This window comes from Perna viridis, chromosome 13, assembly GCF_037379345.1.
Source record: "Perna viridis isolate PV_CMFRI_1.1 ecotype Kerala chromosome 13, ASM3737934v1, whole genome shotgun sequence".
Taxonomy (NCBI): Eukaryota; Metazoa; Mollusca; class Bivalvia; order Mytilida; family Mytilidae; genus Perna; species Perna viridis.
The window spans coordinates 16,713,777-16,732,790 of NC_142457.1; the positions used below are offsets into that span (position 1 = coordinate 16,713,777).

The 19,014-nt window shown below is 31.8% G+C and overlaps 1 long non-coding RNA gene across 1 annotated transcript; it reads right to left on the reverse strand.

Annotated features, from left to right (window-relative positions):
• Nucleotides 1-6,435: 6,435 nt before the first annotated feature.
• LOC148599756 (uncharacterized) lies at nucleotides 6,436-18,991 on the reverse strand. The gene is made up of 2 exons (XR_015918049.1): nucleotides 18,802-18,991; nucleotides 6,436-7,634 (listed from the first exon to the last, which is right to left on the reverse strand). It is a non-coding gene; the product is annotated as an uncharacterized LOC148599756 (long non-coding RNA).
• Nucleotides 18,992-19,014: the final 23 nt, after the last annotated feature.

A 19,014-nucleotide genomic window follows, 5' to 3' on the forward strand; every position in this document is an offset into this window, starting at 1 on the left:
GTCAATTTATGTTATATTACAAATTATTGTAATAAGAGTATTACAAGAACACGATGTTACATGATTTTGTCAGTTTTCTATTATAGTCTCATGTAATATAGAACTTATATTATATAATACTGTAATAGTATTGCTTACAATAATATTACTAGTTAGTGTAATATAACATTTCATATTAATTGCCCACACTCTTAAATATGGATAATTTACCTGTTTGAATAAGGTTATGTTACATTACATTTATTTTTATTATGAATATGTAATATAACACGACTGCGTAATAGGTTTTAATTACAGTTTCCTGTTTTCATGAAAATAACAGAGGTTGGTCATCACATCAATGTTATCATTTTCACTAACATGTATTTACATCTGATTAGGTGTCACGTGTAGAAAATAACAGTAACACATTAAAGGATAATAATTTGAAATGCCATGTTCTGTGTGTGATTTTCTCTGTAACATATACATAAATGATCAGTTTTAATGAACGTTTAAACTACATTTTTGATTTAGTTGCTGTTGATGAGACGTTACTCCTTGAAACACGTGTATAGCATATCGAAATTCACAATATATTAAACTGATATTTTTGTACTTAAATGTGGATATTTAATTCACTTATTTTTTTTAAAAACACTTTTCAGCAAAGACTTTTACATAAAGCCTAACCATTTAAAAATTTTTTTTGAAAAGAGCATGAAATTTGCATTTTTTTTTTCGAACAAAAATGTTTTTAAACTACGTTTGAGAAGTGAACATTTTTGTTATTTTGTTTTAAAATTATGATATCATACAACTGTTGCCTTTCGCAAGAACTGTCCTGTATGATAGAGGTATTATTGGCAATAATGTGCAGGTCAAAGTATAAAATAAAATGTATAGATTAATTGTGATATGCTATGAAATTTAATCCCTTTAGAAAAATGGTAAAACGGGAGATAACTATGATTATACAGAGACTATATTACAGTTTTCTGTAATATAAATGAAACAGTTAAAAGGGAGTCAGTTCTAACTGAGTTAAGAATTAAACTTTAATATTATTAAGCAATAGCCTGGACTGGTATATAAGGGATAGAAAGGGGGTGTCGGAAATAAGGATGTGGTAACGGCTTTTGCATCGGTAAAATGGGACAAATATGATTTAAAATGATATATTCATTTCCAAAAATTAATTTCAATTTAAAACTAGTTTTGAATGTTGACGTATTACACTTTTAATTTGTAGCTCATAGTCGATTACTCAATGGAAATTGTTTGTTTCTTTTGTTTTGTTTTTGTTTTGTTTTGTTTTTTTTTTTTTGTTTTTTGTTTTTTGTTTTTTTTTTTTTTGTTTTTTTGTTTTGTTTTGTTTTGATTTTTTTTGTCAGTTTTTAAAGGAAATGTTATAATTAATTTACTGGAATAATTCAAGCCCTCACCGTCATTCACGTCTTTGATGTTGTTTGTTGTTTGTTCTTCTTACATGGAATATTTTGTATCCTCAAAAAATGAGATGAAAGTCATATTGTCCTACCTTTTGTTAAATTTGAAAAAGAGGTTCTTCATATTCCTTAAATTGTTGTATTTTTATGTGATACAATTGCACCTAATAGATAAAAAAAACAGATGGTGAAACACAATTTAAGAAATGCACCATCGTACAACCTTGATCAAAATAATAAATGCGATTTTAGCTCACTAAAAGGTTTTCAATACACCTTTAATTAATCTCCGAAAGGCCCCGACAGTAAAAATTGTACAATCCATTATAAAAGACCATGACCCTTCAAAATAAACCAGAAAGTTAAGTAAGACTTACACGGAATGAAAAGTATTACTGAAACTGTCATGTCGGATATGTGAAGAAAAAAGTCTTTCTCGTTAAAATTTACATGGATCGTAGCAGAAAAGATCAATAAAATGTAGCAGTGAGAGAAGAACGTCCGCGTTATACCAAGAACAAAACTTTTTTTTTTCATTTTATCGGCATAAAATTGAAACGAAAATGAAAATACAGTTGCAGTATTAAAAACAACACATATATGTATCCGGAAAATATTAAATTCATTGTGCTCGCTGCGAAAATGTCAGAATTAGTCGGGAAATTCTCACGAACTGACTTGTTTCTAAAAAATATTTTTTTACATTTTCCGGTTATGTACATGTACTGTATATGTATGTACCTATCAATAAATTACGTTTTGAATATGTGACAAAGGAAAAAAGCATATCATATCTAAAGTTATATGACCTTTCAAGAATAGGTTTATGCCATTATTCAAAGTTTATAAAAATAGATTTTCAGTAAACGATGACTGTACTTGCTTAAATTATCTTTGTTCAAACGAATCCAAGTCTTTGTCAAATTAATGTAACTTGATAAGTTTGTCATATGCATCTTGAGGTTATAGTCAACGATAGCATTTCCAACAGAACGAAGAATCAAGCCATTGGGTCATGCAATATTAGGTCGTTTTACATGTATGTGGTGAATGCAATTACTAAAACCATGTTATTTTCGCGAGCATTTCATTTTCGAAAATTTGAGAGCGAGAAGTATGATTCTCGGTAAAAATGTGCTTTCCTAACGAAATAAATACATGATTTCGAGAACATAAATTGCAATAGAAGAAGTTGCGAAATTTATAAAACAATGACAACTTAAAATGCGTACAAAAGTATACCCGAGAGCAAACACGTTTTACAGTACTTTATTGTAAAATGTGCTTTTCTCTTTGAATTAACAAGTTAAATTACCGTCAAGCTGATGAGCTTGGTGGAACAAATTATGCCTAGGTTGTACTCATTTATTTTGTCGGTAAAAAGCTCTACAGAGCTTATAGTTGTATAATGTGTCCGGCTATAAATAAAAAAATGTACGTCAATGCCTTTGTTATTTATGTCGATAACTAAAATCATGATACACAAAATACACAATTATTTGATAACTCTTATTATTGTATTTAAGGAGGTAAACCTGTGGTAAGGGATATAAATCTTGAAATCAGTGATATGTTTGTATCATATTCAATTTCACCAAAACCTCTCAAGCTTTCGTTTGAATCAGAATAAAATTAATCCAAGTTAATTAGACGCTTACCTAATATTGATGTAAAATGCTGAAATCAAACGTTCCAATGATTTTAAGAGTTGTGTCCCTTACCCTAGGTCTATTTCCTTAATTTGTTACTTATGTCCAAACACTTTCATTGATATGGTTTTAGATCCTACGCCATAACACTTTTCATAACATAAACCAGCTAAATATTTGACATGTAACAGGACCGTCGCTCCAAAGTATTTAATTGTATGAGACTTAACCTAGGGGACTTTTCATTTAACATTTAACATTTAAAACATCCAATATCGAGTACATTTACGGGCTGTATTTGTCGACAATACCCTTTATGAAGTAAAAGAAAACGATAAGATAAGTTTTAAATGCAGGTATAGTAGTACTTAAAATACGGTCGAAAATGCTTCACAGTTTTTAATTGAAATTCAACACTTTGTGGTGAATTTAAATTGTTTTGGGGACTGTTCAAAGCATAAAAACTATATACGGCATTAAGTTCCCATGACAACTGGGCTTCCCTCCAAAATATATCAATTTAATGAATTAACTTCTTACTAGAATACAATGCATTTTAATCCCGTTTGAAAATATTTGTAGTATACATAACGTGTCGTGGATTTTAATGTTTTGGGTTTATGAAATTAAGTTTACATGTACCACAATGTGACCTGATATAAATCATTGTGAAGTATGTTTCATTTATGAAATGCACTCCCGTATTTGCGTGTTATGCGTTGTTCTAACCTTCAGTTAAGCATGTAATGACCACCATTAATGAGTTTATGCATAAATTTGAAAAAAATGTATGCATTCATCGTGGACGTGACATATAAATGTATATTAAAATGTAAACATGAATATGTAAATCCTAATTTTTTAACTATAAACGATGAGGACAATAAAAAGTATTTAAGCCACTTCAAAGCTTTAAGTAGCTGTCTTTGTAAGAATAATGCAAAATCTGCAAAATGTGATACACCCCGAAAAAGGCTACATCTTTATATTTTTGCAAATAAGTTGCTTTATGGGTCCATATTATGAAATGTATAATTATTCATTCAAATCTGCCTGCTCTTAGGAGATAATCAACATTAAAATCCAGTAGATTCTACTTTATTTGAGCGTCATTTACAGAGTAATCTCCCTTAATTTTGAAATCTACAGTGCATTCTATATATTTTTATATCCTAAGAGCAATATGAAAAAAACACATGTTAATTTCTGTTTACTATGACATTTCAAACAAAATATCAAAAATAAAAATATGTAGGCTTCTTACCCATGAATCACATTTTGCATGATCCTTAGCTGGAGTGCTACTTAATACTTCTCCAACACTCAGTATTTAATTTCTCAAAATAATTAAGTATAAAGGAGACTGCTTTGCAGTTTGAATTGCTATAAGAGTTTTTGTTACCACCAGAAGTTTATCCCTTACCGTAGGTCTACCTCCTTAATTCAGTTAGCTCCCTAGCTCCTTAGTTTTTTTGTTTTTTTTTTCCTTTTTTTTAAAATACTGCATGTTTTACATGTAATGTCGAAATTCCAAATTGACAGTACAAATTTTACAACCCTGTCAAATTCATTTACGCAAATTTGTATTCTTATGCGTATTTATTATTATTATTATTATTATTATTATTATCATTATTATCTAATTATTTGATCTAAAATATCTTGTAGTCACACTTCTTTGAGGAATCTTTCCAATAATAAAGTTATCTTACATTCATCTGATCGGGTGTTTTTATGGGCAATATTAGACAGCATAGGTTAATTTGAATAAATTAACCAGGTACTATGATTTATGTAGTTTGCATTCCATACATATCGTTTTTTTAAATGACACACCTAACATAGCAGAAGTTTGTAAGGTACTATACACCATAATAATCAAATTAAATAATATATATTCTATACAACCAATTAAAACACAAGTTTCGTGTTGTGTGGTATTTAGAATATGTGAAATTTGTAACAGGGTATTCCAGTATACTTTACAGATCATGATTATTTTCATTCGATTGCTCCGCACCTCTTTCAAAATATGGTTAATTTGTTTTGCTTCTTTATCAATCGATTCACGTTAACTACTGATTGAAAGTTATATCTACCTCCACATTGTTCCATTTCGAAGTTCAACCCGCCATGTTTCTTCTCAAATCAATCATTTCAAATTCCCTGTGTCATATATACTATATTTAGGAAAGGTATGTATACAAATACTAACTTGTATTTATTAATTAATCAATTTATTTATTCATTTATTTATTTATTGTGTGATTTCCTCTGTAAGTTGATTGATTCAGACATTTACGGCATTGTATAGTTTCTGAAGTACTTGTCAAAAACACTTGACGACATGTAAACTTTAGAATTAATTAAGCTGTCTCAAAAGTAAAAATAGAATGTTAATTACATATGACTTGTTAGCATAACCAATTATCATGTAATTTTTTTTACATAAGTATTTACATAAATGAAATAAATAAAACCAAATTTTGTAGAAAAAAGTTTTCATTTTACAACAATCGTAGGCCGCGGTAATATTTACTACAACCTTGAATTAGACGATGGATTTGAAAATTATTATCGTTATTTTGATAACTGCATGTGTTGGACTTAGTTTTAGCCAGACTTCACCAGGTGCAGCGGCTACAGCAATAAATCCAGCTAATATGACACCGCAACAAATGGCAAAAGCGAAGAAGACATTGACACAGCAATGCAACAGATGTAGAATGTGTGAGAGTGGAATGGGGAATGGCTTGAGTCATCCTTGTGAAAGTTTTATATGCAAGTTTTCAACATTTGTAACAATGAATGTGTGCAGCATGTGTAGAGAATATCATCTGCATTGTAAAACAACTTGTAAAAATATGTGTCCGATGCTTAACCAAATACCCGCTGGGAAATAAGAATATTGGATACGACAATATTTACCACAGACGCCGCCAATGAAAAATGGTTATAGGAATGTATACTTGAAGAAACTCGTATTCAATGTACCAAGAATACAATATAAACTTTTGTGTCATATGATCGGCAAAAAGGCTTCTATGAATACATGTGTAACCAATCAATGTTGTAGACGAAGACCTGGAAACTTACATTTGAACAGTGTACAACCGCTGTTGAAATTTATCTTTCTAGTTCAGTATATAGAAATTGCATATTTGTTTAAAAAAGAGTCGTTATGGTAACTATCTTAAATTTATGATTGAAACGTATTTCAGTATATTTATCATAATGTAAAGTAGCGTACATTATAATGTTTTACATATAAATATATGAATGAAGACTCGTTTCCTTGTACAAATGTACAGATAAGATCAGTCACACATTCTGTAAGGAAAATACTGATTTTGCATAAATCAGGTAAAAATATATTTATTTGTATGTTGTAGCCACAGGTCTTGTATGATAGTTCTGTACATTGTAGTTTTCGTGGCTAGAGGAAAAAACGACTTAAATTCGTGGGTGAATAAAGTATTTCTGAAAATCGACGAGTTTGCCTACCATTCCAATAGAGAATTATCACCGAAGCAAATTAGTTTTGCTCATGATTCAAGACGAACATTTTAGAAGCATTTTTATAGGACATGGATATGTGTTTCACAACAGACATTTAAAAGGCGTTCCTTTACTCATCGGTAATTTGTATTGCAAATGAAGTTACAAATGTTGTCCAGTCGTCGGGGTATCAACTTCCGCTACATTTTCTATCTTCTATCTTCCTGTTATTTGAACAATTCTAACATCTAAGTCTATCTGAATTAATATTTATAGTTTGTTGGAGTCATAATTTGGTCGTTTCACACTTCGTACGAAACCCGCAAAAATGAACACAGGTAAAAAAATGAAATCACAATAAAATGCGATTAATTGTCACTTTTTCAACCAGTTTGTGTAACAAAGATCATTTCTTCCACTACCTTTTGTCCACAAAGGTATAGATGCAATTAATTTGGCTAACATCCTCCATCACAAACACGTTACCAACAAATTTCCCTCATATTTCAAGGACAAATCAATTCCATTTATTTCATATTCCTCAATCCATTGCATCCAGAATTTTCAATTATAAAAGGCTATTGCAGAACCTCAAGATTGTGGACTTCAAGGCTAAACCACCTGAAAAAAACTTCATTCAAATATGGTTCTTCCGGTCACGTCGTTACGGGAGATTTAACCATCATCGAAAACAAATAGCTGCGTATTATCCATTCTAAAGGTCCCAAGTACCGTGAACCACGCTCCATAAATTGAAATTATAACTTTAATGTTCTTATGGATGCAGTGGAGGACTACGCAGGAAAATGGATCAAACATTGATTCTCACTCAGAGTGGATAAAGGCTGTGAGGTTTTTAATTTTGAAACGAATGAAAAGTTTAAGTAGATCAATGAGTACATCAGTTTTCAAAGACCCCAATGTAGCAAAAACATTGTCCATAAATCTCTGCTCTCCTCTTTTGGTCTCTCTACCAAAGATGATGATTGTGATATATGATCTATGTACTGGATTCCTAAACTCCACAGGAATCTTTACAAACAACGTTACACAGCTGTATCTGCAAAATGTACCACCAAACTTCTTTCAAAACTTTTAACTTCAATACTCACATCTTTCAAAGAGGGTCTCCAGTCTAACCACAGCATTTGTTACTCCCGTGGTGGTATTAATTCAATGTGGATCCTGAAAAATGTGGAGACCCTCGATTTCAAATTATAATCAGAATATTATAGCATTAAAACCTATGATTTTTCAACGCTGTGTACTGCTACTCCTCATACTCAGTTAAAATTCCGACTCAAAAACATTATACATCGTTGTTTCTCCAAAAAAGATGGTACACCTAGATATAATTATATAGTTCTTGGTAAAGATTCCTCATACTTTGTAAAAAATAAGTCCAAATAATCTTCAAAATATACAGAAGATGTTTTCAAAATGCTGGAATTTTTAATCGACAACATATTTGTCCAGTGTGGTGGATGTGTTTTTCAACTAATCTTATCTTTCCTGTGGTAGATAAAACTCCAATTGAGCATGATTTTATACATTGCCGATTTCTTAGACTATACAATACAAAAAACACATTTTATATGTGACAGTCTCGCTTATATCAAATATTCATATAAACATATGTTCTACATACAAAAATATTTGTTGAAAGATTTAATGATTAGAAAGTCAATCAATACTAGCAATTGAACGTCACCAAAATATTTTGTGTTTTTTTTATTCTTTATAATGTAGATAAAAATACATTTCTGCAGGAAATGATACCTGTTCAAAGTTGAACTGTGTTCTGTATATTCGAAGAAAAATTCGGATTAAATGTTCTTTATTCGAATTGCGTTTTGGACAGTTATATGTTTGAGAGTTTCTTAGGAACTATATTGTCCAATTATATTAATTCAGGAAACGTAAAATCAGCGCACCCCGAAAAAAATCTGCTATTCGAATGGGAATCGCTTAGCGGGTACATGTGACATTAAATAGTGTTCCAGTTGCATTCATTTATCGTCGAGGAAACATTTCTAATAGTTTGGAGGCTGCCTTTGAAGTCACTACAAAAATAACCAAAACACGGTGATTCGCGCATGTCAATAACCATCAAATTCACTTTTATTACTTATTCAAAAACGGTTAAAGACCACATGAGCAGTCTTAGTTTGTCATTCTGTTGCTGAACTTTCGAGATAAAATTATATATATTTTGTATGAAATTGAAATAGTTATTGATCACATGATCAGTTTCATTTGGTTGTTGTACACATGTGCTTCCGAGATGAAAATCATATAGGTTATGTAAGAAATTAGCACTTTACTAGAGTTATCGTACTTGCGTACTTGATTTTGATTTATTTGTTTTTTTGTTTTTTTTTCAGTGCTAGAGGAATATATGGTTTTCTAAAAATACAAATTGCAAATTTAAATACAAAGAGGGCTATCATTACATAAGATTTATATATGCATATGTTGACCAAAAAAGCATTGTATGTTTGGTAGGGTTTTCCAAACCATGAATCATATCTACCCTAGGTAGCTTCTGGACTTTATATAGACTGGTACTTGGGGGAGTAGACCTAGGGTAAGCGACACAACTATTGACACAACTCTTGAAATCAGAAATATGTTTCTATCATATTCAATTCACCAAAGCCTATCAAGCTTTCATTTGAAACAGAATGAAATCAATCCATTACTTTGATGCTTGCATGAGATTGATGTAAAATGGCAAATACAAATGTTCCAATGATTTGTAAGAGTTGTGTCCCGGCTCGGAGATTTTGAGGCTAGCAGAGGTTCAAAGGTTATGTTTCTTTTCTTTTAACAAAGCCTCATATAAAATGGAAATTTTATAAATGAATCAAATAACCACAGCTACATAGAAGGATATGTAAATTTACTTCATTCGTGTTATAAAAGCCCTTTTAAATCTTTATAAGACAAAATGTTAAGAGAGTTCATTCATTAGAAACTTTTAAATTTGGAAATAACATATCATTGAGAATGAATGAATATTTATAAATATGACAATACATATACATACACAAACGAAACCTTTTTATTATTAACAAAAAAGAGGGGTGTACCTCAAAATGTGTCCATATTGAAGATTCAGTGATATATCAAAAAGTATGATTCAATATTAATTTGGCCGGAAGTACCATCGTGGCGATTTGAATGAGGAAATGTCGGCCTATCAGTAAATGCAACAATCAATATATTGGACTTTGACAGAAATGATATGCCTTGTTTTCTCTCTAAAAATTAGTGTAGAAATACAGGGTGGGACGCATACATTTTATTAATTTTCCAAAATTGAAATCTATGTTGTCTTTAAGCATGATACAAATTAAATGAGATTTGATTATTCTCCCGGCAAGTATGCTTCAACTTTGAATGGTTGTTTCACTTGTCATGGGCGATAGGACAATCTGTAAATTTAAGCCATCGAATGTTGTAAAAATTCACTGAAACAGTAAGTCAATAGATTTTCTTCATATGTTTCATATCATATTTGTAAAACTTGGTGATCAAAAATTCGTAGAAAACAGTTTGCTTCTTGTCGCGTCAAAGTGAATACATATATTCTTTGTCTTATTTTCTGTATAAATATCGAAAAATTGTTTGCAGTCTGAAAAAGACAAGCTTACGCATATTTGGTAGCCATTTGTAATGTAATCACAGCAGCAACTTTTTTAAAAAGATACTTAATGAGATAAAATGCAATTTCAAGAAGTAGCGTTCGTTTTCATTTGCATTTTCTGAATGAGGTAACCCTTAAAGGGTCATTAGAATAAGGTATCAGTCAATAATTTAATTTCAGAACTAACACTGTTTCTGATTGGATCAAAAATGTTTGGTTATTATCTCATAGGCCAAATTATCTAATGGCTGTGATGTCATCAAACTGTTTTCAATGACTCACTCATTGATTTTTCGTACTTAAATTAAATTTTAAGAAATGGCTGTTATATTTTTTTTCGGTCTAATTGAAATAACCTGAATGCTATGCAGGTTTTTTTAGGGTACACCAATTGATTAAAATTATTTCTTCATACAGCGACAATATATAATGGTCATTCCTTAATCAGAAAATAAGAAATTGTGCAATGTGGTGTGGGGTACTGAACTTTGAAAACGGGTGATTGGATTTGGATTGGCATAAGTTATGTCGAATCATTATATTAATAAACCATTTATTTCATTATAATTTTGTAGAACCCAAACAAAAAAATTAAAGTAAATTGTTTGGCATTTGATTTTGAAATTTCTGGATTTCTTTCTTCTTCAATGTGACTATCAAAAATGTGAAATATAGAACTTTACTACTTCAGACTTCGCAGATATTCAAATCATTTCCAAATATCATCAAATGAAGTCAAACAGTATCGAAGAAAATGACAAAAGGCAAAATAATTTGCGACCCTGTTGAGACTTTAATGTTGACCTTCGACGTCAAATTTTCGAAAATTTTAATTTTACTTATATACATTTTTCCATACATCAGAAAACCTTGTTAGATTTAAAACTTTATCTAATGGGTTCTCTATCCTCATTACGATGCTCTTATTTTTTACGAGTCTTGCATGCTATATAGAACCAGTTTATATTTGGTTTCAAAAGGTATTAAGGAGTAATCAAGGGAACCAAGGTTCTAGCGGTAATCAAAAGAATGTAATCCAGGAACAAAGACCAGACATGGAAAACAGACATACAAAACAAAGAACATAAAGTAACTTAAATAATACATACAAAGTAAAAAAAGCGAACGAGCAACTCGGACTCCACTTAAAACTGGGAGTATGGACAGGTGCACCGGTAGGGTATAACAAATTCATTTCGATGGAACTTTTTTGCGTTTATCCTTCAACGCAGAAATATCGAAATTTGAAGTGGAGTGATTAATACAACAATATTTGGCAAACCTTTGATCATATGTTTGTTATACAAAAATATTGTGACAATTATAGAACATTGGTATTATGCAGTTATCGTCGTATCGAAATGCAATATGCACTTACTACTAGAATTTGGTTGATTGGAACTTGAAAATCCTTGCTTGTCGCTCGTAGAAAATAGTTTGCTTGTTGACGCGTCAAAGCTTGAAGTGAATTCATTAATGGAGAAACATAACCAATTACAAAATATGTATGTCTACAGAAATCAAGCAGTAGATAAAAGATAAAAAGGGAGGTCATATATGCATTAGTACTAGTACTTTTATCTTTGATGTTGCAGACACGTTTTATCGGCTCAATTGATAAAATCAGGTCATGAATAATTGAAAGAGGTTATAAGTCATCACCTCATTTATACATGCAATGCGTGCAATGCAATTAACGACCTTATCAAGCCAGTTATAAATCAAAAAGATATGTTTATGATATACAAATGGGTGTTGATAGTGACAGTTTGAATAACTATAAAAACAAGCTGTAAGTCGAAGCTACTGTGATCGTTAGGTCGGTTTTACTCAGGAGTTTTGAAACTAAATGCATGGCTATGACACAGACATTTATTATTTTGTCATCCTTTATTGGACTATGCAGCAGTGTTATAGTGCCATCCAACTCATTTTATAGCACGGCAACTAATACCATTCAGGGAAAGCCATCCAACACTAATGAGGGTATGTCTTTTATTAATTCAAATCAACTGACACCTCAAGCAAAGGGAACCCATGGTGCTGTAGGAAGGTCTTCTGTAATTCCATCCTTACCAAGACAACACCTGATGAACCTTAAAATGACCTTTAAAAAACAATGCAACAGATGCAAGATTTGTGATCAAGCAAAGGTACCCGGAAGTCTTCATCCGTGTGAAAGCTTCATTTGCAAACATTCCTCAATTTCTACGAACAACATTTGTGGAAAGTGTAAAGATTATCATCATTGTGAGTTGTCGTGTAAAAGTTTGTGTCTTCTACTCCCATTATTTGATATGATACCAACACAAAGGGTTGGTACAGGACGTGGTGCTAGAATTGGCTCTCAACTTGGCACTGGTACTAGCGTATTGACTGGGACAGGTGGTGGAATTGGAACTGTTTCTGGTGCTGGGACTGCCGCTGGTACAATTTCTGTCAGTGTGACACCCTCAGGTGCTCTTTCGTCCTATCAACCATCTCCAACAATTTCAGGATTCGGACGTTAATTCTAGGATTATTTGCCACGTGACATTGTAACAAAATTTTCGCTCTATTAAGAGGCTCTTTTGTATACCAATAGCGACTGACTAAAATTGACTTTCGTTGCTGTTATCTTCTTTTTATACGACAAGCTTTTTTTTCTGTCGTATAATGGTATCACCCTGTCGTTGTCGTCGGCGGCGACGACGTCCAATAGCTATTGGAAATAAGGGGCTAAAAGTGTAATCAGATTTATTGTCGATTCAATATGTATTACTCAGACGTCAATCTGTTCCTTTGAAATTCAGTTTTAAAACATGTACAAGGTAGGCTAACCTTAACCTCTTTTGCAGTCAAAATGTCTCAAAATTTGGCCTGGCCAAAAAAAATCCACATCTTGTTTTTTGGTCAGATTTTTTTTTCAACTTAATTTATTATTATTATTATTATTATTATTATTATTATTATTGGATTTCCTATGCAAATGCCTGCGTTTTTCAATCAGATTTCAGATAACACTTAATAAGGGGTCAGAGGGGCAAAAGCAATAGAATTGATTCTTTTATTTTTGATCAGATTTTTTTTTAGTTTTTTTTGTTTTGTTTTGTTTTTTTTTTTTTGTTTTGATAAAATCTTGAAAAGCAGAGGACGCTTACCCTACCGGTACACCTGGTCCATACTCCCAGTTTTTAGTGGAGTCCGAGTTGCTCATTTGCTTTTGTTACTTTGTATGTATTATTTTAGTTACTTTATGTTCTTTGTTGTGTATGTCTGTTTTCCATGTCTGATCTTTGTCCCTTGATTGCATTATTTTGATTACCGCTATAACCTTGGTTCCCTTGATTACTCTTAAAAGAATTCCTGCCTACATTTTTTAAATTTGATTCCAGATATCTCTTATGGTATTCAAGTTATATAGTGACTACATTAAAAAAATCTACTTTTTTAATTTTTGTCCAGTTTTGAATTTTTTTAATTGACTTTCAAAGTGTGTGCCCAAACCAGATATTGTGTCCACGATGAACTGTAAATCCCTATGCTTAAGTGTGTCAAAACTAATAGTGCGTCCACACTTGCCCAAAGTGAACATAATTCAACGGTCGTATCATGCTTAGCTGCGCGAAGCTCATTTTTATCCTTATAATGAATATGTTTTATCTGTATATGTTATGGCTCGTAGAGTGTTCTGTGAGTAATTTGCATCACTAATTTAGTTTAAACATATTTATTAAGTAATTTGCATATTTTAACATCAAGCCAAAAACAACAGAATTAAACGAACACTAGCAAATTAATTACAGGATTCAAAGACTTAAAGTCTTATATCAATCCGTCTCCAGAGTTATGAATAATATTTATATCATTGATATATAGCATAGCTCTAGGAAGTGGTGCTCATAACATGCATTTGATGAGTTTGGTGCAACGTGAAGAGGTTGATATTTAATGCTCTATATATTTACTCAGGTCATAAGGAATTTTCAAAATTATTCAAAAGAAGTATCTGTCTAAGTTAGTTTGTTAATTTGAAACGTTTGTTCTGTATCAAGTTTTGAACCTTGGTAAACATTTCAACGTTATACTTACCGAACATCTCATCTTATCCAAATAGGAAAATATTTGATCTACTTACAGATATCCAGTCTCCTTAATATATGAAAATGTAATCATTTTCTACGAGTCAGGTTTCTAATAACCTGTTAGATATATCATCCATTGAAATGTTGCATATGGTTAATTTTAATTAGGTCCATGGTGTCAATGTAAGGTCAAACCACAGAGTGGCAATATTTTTGGCTTAAACCAGTGAGTTGTACGATTGTGTTGTTTTTTTCATAGAAACAAACCTTTTTCAAGATACATATTGTAAAACATTTCTTTTTAAGTTATTTCATCGCTTTTAATTTTTTAAATTTTTAATCGTTTAAAAGTTGCAGTTTCCCATTTTCTTTGCCTGCACCACATTGTTTTATTATTGATTTATTGCTGTTATAATTTTCGAAGGTCGCGGGTTAAATTTTTTATTGCATACAAATATTGAGTCTATGTTATTAATAACATGACTAAGACCTAGCTACCTACATACAATTCGATGTATTCATTGACAATCTAATCTGATCTTAGGTGCTGTAAATTTGGATATTATTGCGATGTTTACTAACTGCAACGCACAACTGATAATATATTGCAATAATTAAAGTTCGCATCATGAAAATTCAAAGACAGTCAATTTTTATTTTTCCCTCAAATCGTGAGTGTTGCTCACAATATTTACATAGGTTACAGTACGTTAACTTTCATAGTTTCTAAATAAAAATTAACCTTCTCTTTGATCAGTTTAGGTATAATGAAATCTTACAGGTAGCCTAGCTTACTTCTACGATCACTGATTATTTAAAACAAAAACAATTACTGCCGGCGAACTATATGTTATATTTACTTATAATTTTCTACATTCCATTCAGGAAATAACAAATTCAATTTTCCATATATTTTTTGTTCAAACGCCACTTACTAATCAGTATTTGGCCAATCGGAAAACAGAATTGCAATCAGTTGACTTGCTTTCCATTTTTTTAGGCCAAAGGCTCAAAAGTGTAGTGTACTCATTTAAATATGGGAAAAATGAAGCTTTAACACAAAACAGTAGACAAGTAAATTAATTTGCAGTTCTTTATTTAATTTTTAATTTTCTTTCAATGCTTTTTATCACTTTTTACATTTCTTATCCGATTTCATATTTGATTTATCTTAATCGTTATATTCAGTGTGTCACACCTATATACAAATGGCTAGTAGCTAATACCTCGAACGTAGTCCCGGGAACCAGGATAGCTGGTTGCAGCGTCTAGGTTGAATTTCGAACGCTGTTTCGGAACTTGGGTCAAAGGATGAAAAAAAGTGAAGAGTAATCAAGAGAACCAAGGTTATAGGACCTGCAAATACAATTAATACAAGAAACCAATATACAGATGTATAGTGCGAAGAATGCACGTGCGTATGTGTACTGGATTGTTGTCTTTGCTCCAACAACTAAATAACACAAGATCAGTTTGCTATTTCCTCGTTCCCGGGACTACGTTCCATGTATTAGCTACTAAAAGTCATGACAGTAATGCCAAGTAGACGTAGTAAGTAGAATAATAAAACTTTAGTCACGTAACGGTTTTTTCCACTAAACAATTAACATGAATTTGAATATCATGGAGCTGCGACATTAATTGTCATGTCAACATCTTAGCATGTCTTAAATGTGACTTGTGTATTAAACTTACACATTTACATATATTAGCGTATACGTACAATTTATTTGTATGTTTCTTTATCTAATAAAATATTTTTTTTATTCTTGTCTAAACCTTTGTTGTAGTAACAACCTATAGATAATTGTAATGGAAAACAGATGATAATGCTTTCCATAAACATATATGCCAGTATTTTAAAATGCATGGTCAATGATTTCCGTTCACATTTCAATAACTGACAAACATTGCATTTTAGATTAACATTAACTTCAGAATTCATATCTACTCATGAATTATTATTACAGTAAACCATAGAAGACTTCCTTAAACAGACTTTGCGTTTTAAACTTTGTTATTTTGTGAATAATTTGAATTTCAAACTTCAATACATGTAATTCACTGTATTCTAAGGAAAGCGATCTCAGATTACACAAATTCAGGGGCGTGTCCAAGTGAGGACGTAATGGGCGTACGCCTCCCACTTTTTCCAAGGATAAAAAATAAAATATCGTAATCTGCTAAATACTGTATTGAGTATGGCAATTTATTATATTTACTCATTACACATTATAAGGACAAAGTGTAATTACGCCTCTCCTTCTTACACTCCCGCCCCTTCAATTGGTCTTTTTTGTTCTTTTGTATTTTTTTGTTTTGTTTTGTTTTTTGTTTGTTTGGTTTCTTGTTTTTTTTTGTTTTTTTTTTGCTTTGTTTTATTTTGTTTTGTTTTGTTTTGTTTTGTTTTTTTGCATGATGATATGTTAATACCAAGATTTTAGCAGAAAATAAAAATGTAAATGTTAATTATCGAATAAATGACTTTGTCGTTATGAGATAAATGAATATGGATATATATATATCACAGCGGTACAAGTTCGAGTCCCGCGGAGGGAACGACCAAAAATTTGCATCGCAAATTTGACAATTCTAACATCGTTGGGAATTTTTCAGACCTATCTATACGTTTACATATCTTCCCTGTATCAATTTGATCCGATGGAGCAGTGTAGAGTATATATGTATATACAACAATGTAATACACAGCCCAGTCTCGGTTTAATTTTAATATTGCAAATTAACTGCGATATATATGTGAAACGGAAAGACGCTTTAGTCTAAAAGTCGCACATGGCATACATAGCCTGTCTCAGGTATGAAAACAAAGAATAATCAAGGTAACCAAGATTCGAGCGAGCGGATATTGAAAGAATGCAATCCAGCGAAAAAGACTAGACAGGAAAAACAGACACACACAACAAAGAACATGAAATAACCAAAAGAACACGTATAAAGAAACCAAAGTAATTGAGCAACCCGGGCACCACTAAAAATATGGAGTAAAGACGAGGTGCACTGGTAGGGTAAGCGTCCTCTGCTTTTCTGGAAACACCAACCGAGCTGCTCGTAAAAAGTCAAGTTCGGGGTAGACGAAAGAGGACAGGAAAGCTATGACACGATGAACAAATCTGTGTTCATGGTGCAGTTTGATACACCGTAACGATCTACGAGTTCATGATGACGACCATAAAACTCCTGTAGTGATGACTACATTGGTAACTTCAATACTATGTCAAGATATTAGGCTAACTTCACAGCGTTTGTAGCATCCTTTATCGCGTTCTTTGCGGTAGATGCAATGTATAAAATCACCTAAACTAGAATTGTTTAACGATAATACTTCATCAATATCGCTGAAACTTAGATCAAATGATCTGACTAAACGATGTTTCTTCTTTTCAGATCAGCCATTAAGTCAGCCTCATGCGAGTGAAGGAATGTGTCAGCGAGTAGAGGAGCACAATTTGTTCCCATTGGAACGTCGACTGTTAGTCTCCCGCCACATACACTTTAATTATAAAAAAAAACGTGACCATCTTTATGAATTGATTACCATTTGCAAAAAATAAACAAGTAAGTGTCATTGAGAACAAAATCAGATTAGAACTTATCGATAAACATCACGATTTCCAAATATCTGTATTCATCAAACTTATATGCCCTTCTCCACACCAGGCGTGTAGCTGCCGTTCGGCAAAAGAAAAAGTTTTTGCCTGCACTTAATTTTGCCATTTTTTTTTTCTTGAGATAAACTACATCCAGGAGAGGCATAAATGCTGCTCTAAAACGCTATCTTCGCGGAGCTTCAGGGGGGCTTCGCCCCCCCCCCCTCCCTGGACCCCTGCCGTAATTTTGCCTACACTTCAATTTGGCCTCAGCTACGCGCCTGCACACTACCAGTACAGTGTATTTGATATAGCCAGACATTAACAAATTAGTATGCATTACAATCTAGGTCACTGACAGATGTGTTACATAAGAAGTTCCTGTTTAATTAATATTTCTTTTATGTAAAAAACATGTTGTCTAGAATTTTTGAAATATGTCTTTCTTTGTCACCCACGGGTTAATAGGCTAAAATGACGTAGGATGACTTTAGCGACTTTGTTCTATCACATTTGACTCAGTATATTATACTTTTTTCAACTTAAAAAGAATAATTTGAGAATTTCGTATAATGCCGTGACAATATTATACAGCAAAGAATATCAAAACATAACACAACATGGCGCGGGGGGTGTATTTGCGAAAAATATATTATTATGTAATAGTTGTCCTTTCTATATTCTGATCTGTACTTTAGTACATTCATCTCCTACTAATATCAACGAAATCGAACAAAATCAAGAACAATTACTCTTGAAAAGTGATAATTTCATGTACAATCTTTATAAATTGTATCAAAGCGCAACACCCATATGAAAAACTGTGACTGGTTATGTGGTCTGTAACTAACTGATTCTGAATATGAAATAAAAGTGAATTTGGTAAATGATAAAAGATTTACTTACCAACGATAATGCACACGTCATAGGTAAACAAAGAATGTTGAACGTATCATGCTGCTGTTGATCGGAATGATACAAAGTGGTTGTACGGTGTGATATATATATTTTTTAAAGTGACCGGTTGTATATTTCTTTCAAGATCTTTCTAGTTCAGATAACTGATCCTCAAAATCGATAAATCACGTTATTTTACTTTCAAAGATGAACCTAAAGAAC